This window comes from Microtus ochrogaster, chromosome 8, assembly GCF_000317375.1.
Source record: "Microtus ochrogaster isolate Prairie Vole_2 chromosome 8, MicOch1.0, whole genome shotgun sequence".
In the NCBI taxonomy this organism is placed as follows: domain Eukaryota; kingdom Metazoa; phylum Chordata; class Mammalia; order Rodentia; family Cricetidae; genus Microtus; species Microtus ochrogaster.
The window spans coordinates 5335647-5340696 of NC_022015.1; positions in this window are offsets into that span (position 1 = coordinate 5335647).

A 5050-nucleotide genomic window follows, 5' to 3' on the forward strand; every position below is an offset into this window, starting at 1 on the left:
ATCAAGTCCCCCTCCCTCATCAGCCCACAGAGCAATCAGGGTTCCCTGACCTGTGGGAAGTCCAAGGACCATCCACCTCCATCCAGGTCTAGTAAGGTGAGCATCCAAACTGCCTCGGCTCCCCCAAAGCCAGTACATGCAGTATTTATTTTTAAAATTTTATTTTTTTCTTTAAGAATTTTGTATGGTGTGTTTTGATTATTTTCACCTTTCTTCCAGCTCCTTTGCTGTCTGCCACCCCTTTCCTATCCACATAGTTTTGTGTCTTTGTTTTCCAATCTTGCTTTGTACTTACTTCCGTCACTTGCTCATTTGCCTGCTTACTCTCCCAGGCTGTGACTCCTCTAGTGACCACCATGGTTTTCTTTTTTGAGGCCATATTCCTGCTTTCCTTGTGTCCTATACCCCGCATGAAAATTAAAATGAAAGTAATTATGACAGATAATGAAAATGGTGAGAGACACAAGCTACTCTGTAATGCCTGGAAACAAAGTGGACACAGAGATGGCAGGGAGCTTCCTGTGGGATTGCATGTGAGCAAGAAGTAAACACCCAGTGTCAAGCCATTCCTTCCCCATTCATCGTCAGGTGTCTGCTCTTCTCCTCTTAGTAATCACCTTTTTCTGTTTGTATTACTTTTACTGACCCATAAGATGGGTGCTTGAGATATTAGCTATATTTTATACAGAATGGATGTCCTGAACATTCATTATTTATATGTTTCTGCTACTGATATTTCCAGGCTTTTAATACTCGGTCATTTTGGCTCATCATCTCTTTCTGCTATCCATTATTCTTGCCAAGTCCCTATCAGGGTCCCCAGAGCAGGTACCAGATCTTTGCAGACGATTTTCCCTCTGCTTAGGATGCACTTCCTGGCATGGCACAATAAAGCCCCTCAGAGTTTGTTTTTTTTAACAAGTATCTGTTTACGCAGCATAAACTCTGAATTTCATGTCTTGTCATCTTTATGAAGATGACAGCGTGAGTGGACTCAGCCATCTTCTCTCCTTTTTTTTTTCTTTAAAAACGGTGACAAGAGAATTCCTCATCTTCTGACACTGTGTGAGCACCCTGGAAATGTTTCTAGGTAATCCATCTTGAAGAGATAATACAAGACCGGGGAGATATAAACTGACGTTACAAGCCATGCCCTTTCAGGACTGAAGAAATGGATCTGTGGTTAAGAGCACTGACTGTTTTTCCAGAGGACCATGATTTGGTTCCCAGCATCCACAGGTCACAGCCACCTCCAGGGCATCCTCTGCCACCTTCTCATCTCTGTGAGTACCAGGGATAAACATGGTATACTTACATATGCAGAATAAATACTCTTATATGCAAAATAAACATAAATAAACGTTAAAAACTAAGACATACATACACTCCCCTTACTTTACTCCCCACACAGTTGGTTTCCTCCTTAATTTACCACTGATAATAATTATTCTCATGTTTGGCCAATGTACATAAGCACTGAGGAAGATTTCATCTGCAAAAATCTTAGTCACTGTTCTATTGCTGTGAAAAGACACCATGACCAAGGCAACTCTTCAAGGAAAGCAATTAATTGGGAGCTGGCTTACAGTTTCAGAGGTTGAGTCCATTATCAACCTGGCAGAGAGCATGGTGACAGGCAGGTTTGGTGCCGGAGAAGTAGCTGAGAGCTACAGCCTCATCTACAAGCAGAGAGAGAGAGAGAGAGAGAGAGAGAGAGAGAGAGAGAGAGAGAGAGAGAGAGAGAGAGAGAGAGAGAGAGAGAGAATGAATAGGGATGAGAATATGAACTTGACATGGTTTTTGAAATCTCAAAGCCATCCCCAGTTGACACGCTTCCTCCAACAAGGTCATACTTTCTAATTCTTCTCAAGCATGCCCATCCCCAATGACTAAGCATTCAAATATATGCACCCATGGAGTCATTTTTATTTAAATAGCCACAGAAAGTAATGTAAATATCAAGTTTTATCTCCTCCCTTATAAACCCGGCAAGAACAAGGGAGAAAAGAGAGAAGACACTTGTTTTAACTTGGTTATAGTAAAAGCTGAGCATAACTAATCCCCTCAAAAGTAGATGAGATCTTGGGTTAAGATAATGGCTGATGGGGGTGCATGGCTGATATAAAAAAAAATACAAGACTGTTTAACTCCTGCCTGCCATGAAAGTATCTATGAAGTCATGGCTAGAAAGGCATGAACCAGTGGCTGTACCGCATGTGCTATTTAGGGAACATTTGAAGGTAATGATGGGTAATGGCAAAACATGGTAGTGCCTTCCAAGTGGTAAGGGTCATACATGGAATCGCTGTTTAAGTGTTATGGTTCCAGTAACAGCGTTTTACAATATTTCCGGGTTCCCGGGCCACGCATGTGTGGACAAGCACTCAGGCAAAATACTTAGACACCCCGGGGACCTTAAAAGGCCCTGCGTGAGCTATATGAGGCATGGTTGTGTCAGCTATGTATGACACAGCTATGTAAGCCCTTGCATGCGTGCATGAGCTCCGTCTCAGCGTATGACGTAGCTACGTCAATCTGCTGTGCGGCAGCGTTTAAAAGCTGGACATGTCATCTTCAAGTTCTCTTTCTGCACACTGCACGTGTCTCTAATAAACTCTTATTTTTTAATTTTTTTTTTTATTTTCGAGACAGGGTTTCTCCGTAGCCTTTTGGTTCCTGACCTGGAACTAGCTCTTCTAGACCAGACTGGCCTTGAACTCACAGAGATCCGCCTGCTTCTGCCTCCCGATGCTGGGATTAAAGGCGTGCGCCACCGTTTGTTGCGTGCTTCGTTCTCAATTGCGCCAAGTAATTTCAATAAGCCTCAAAGGGCCCTCACAGAAAGATACTCTCTAAAGTGTCACTTGGGATAGCAGAGCTAGTATTGTTGTGACCATCGTGGTATCCACGCAGAAAAGGGAGGGAAGTTTTATAGTAGGTTATTGGCCCTTTGGAAAGTAGTAAAGGTATAGGAAATGACTTTTATACGGGCTGGGTGATGGGAAGAAACATTTAAGATGTAAAGTTAAGTGGAAAGCTGATATGTTTCTGGGGTGAGAGCTATAGAATCCTCTGGGGTTGGAGAGATGCTCACTGGGTTAGGACTCTTGCTGCCAAGCCCGATGACCTGAGGTCCAGTCCTGGGACCCACAGGGCAGAAGGCTAGAACCGTCTCCAAAAGTTGTTCTCTGACCTCCACATGCCATAGCGCTTACGTTCCCCTGTACATATGCACATATGCATATGCTCACGTACTCACACAATCAATGACTAAAGGTGAAAATTTGTTAAAAATAAATCTGGATCGGTAGAGGTCACGTGGCAGGAGAGAAGTGCTGAAATTATAGGATATTTTTTACATGATTTTTCTTAAATTCTTTTCTTATGAGATAAAGCATCAGTGGTTATAGTTAGAGAACCATGAGCTATATATTTAAAAGTTAAAAAAACTCTTTCTACATCTGTTCTAATATTTCTGAAACTATCAATGATAACAACTTGTTCATGCCTTTCCTCAGTTTATTCTATGTATGAACAAGCTAGACACGCATGACTGTTTTCATTGGTATTGTTGTTTTTTTAAATAGAAATGCAATAATAAATAACTCTGCCAGTTGCTTTTCCTATTTCTCATAGGCAATAAAAATAGATCTGCTCTAATATTTTAATGGTGATAATAGTTCACATATTGATCTACAGGCAGGATGCAGAAAGAGAATGCTAACTGGGCTGGCCCTAGTCTTGACTCTTTTGAAACCCCAAGCCCAGGCCCAATGATGCACCTCCTCCAATAAGACTATGTACTAATTCTTCCCAAATAGTTCCACAAACTGGGGATGAGCATTCAAACATGTGAGCCTATGAGGGCCACTGTCCTTCAAACTGCCACAGCAAGCATGGGAGGAAGCGTCCTCTTCACTGATAGAGGGGAGGGGGTGGCTCACAAAATGTCTATGTATCTTTCTTGGGTGCAGGCTAAAATCTCAATCTTCCATTCCTTCTGCTGTCTATATGGTGGCCATGAGACTTGGCTTTAGTGACTAGAACATGTACAATGATGACATGTGTCTCCGTGAGTTTGAAGACTTGAGATGGTGCTGTTCAGTCTTCCATTCCTTTCCCCCATTAGAGGGATTGGTGCAAGCCCAGACATGGAGGCTCTGTAAGTCTGAGTTCTCTAGTGAGGGTGTCATCAGTTAGAGCCCCACTCAGTTCCCAGCAAACTTGGAATGGACACATTAGCAAAAGGAAGATGTGACCTTTGCTGTAAACCACTGAGCTTCCTGGGTCATTTGTTACTGCAGCAGAACTTAGCCTGTACTGACTGGCAGATTTGCCTAGAAAAACTAAAGATAGTGGCATTAGATCTTGGTGGATAGAGATGGATTGGCATTCAGGGAGTCATGAGGGTGTGTGTGTAGTGAGGAACAAGGAGAACGGATAGGATCTCTTTCAAGGGTACTGAGGGGCTATCAGAACCCAGTTCTGCCAATTAGATAAATAAATGCTCTTCTGGGGAATCTAAGAATAATTTTGGAACACTTTAAAAATAAATGTAGAAAAATTAACTGCATAAATAATGACAAAACTAAGATGTACATTGTAGAATTATTTTTACATAGATTAAGATTCACCAGCTTTCTGCATCTCACTGTGTATTAAAGATAAAAGAACATCGCACTATAAATTCTGTTTGCTTATAGGGAAACTTTTGTTCTTATGATGAAATCCATTTTCCTTTTATAGTTCATAATAATTCTAGCAACATCTATGCATACTCTTATTCACTACTTTCCTCTTTGTCCTGACTGTCAGGGAGGGAGTCCAGGATGCTCAAGCAAGAAGCTTATCCTCTCTTGGGGTACACCCCAACACCCACCTCCCTCGTACAAGTGAGAAGCTTGTCCTCTCCTGGGGTACGCCCTCACACCCGCCTCCCTTGTACAAGCGAAAAGCTTATCCTCTCCTGGGGTACGCCCTCACACCCACTTCCCTCGTACAAGCGAGAAGCTTGTCCTCTGCTGGGGTACGCCCCAACACCCACCTCCCT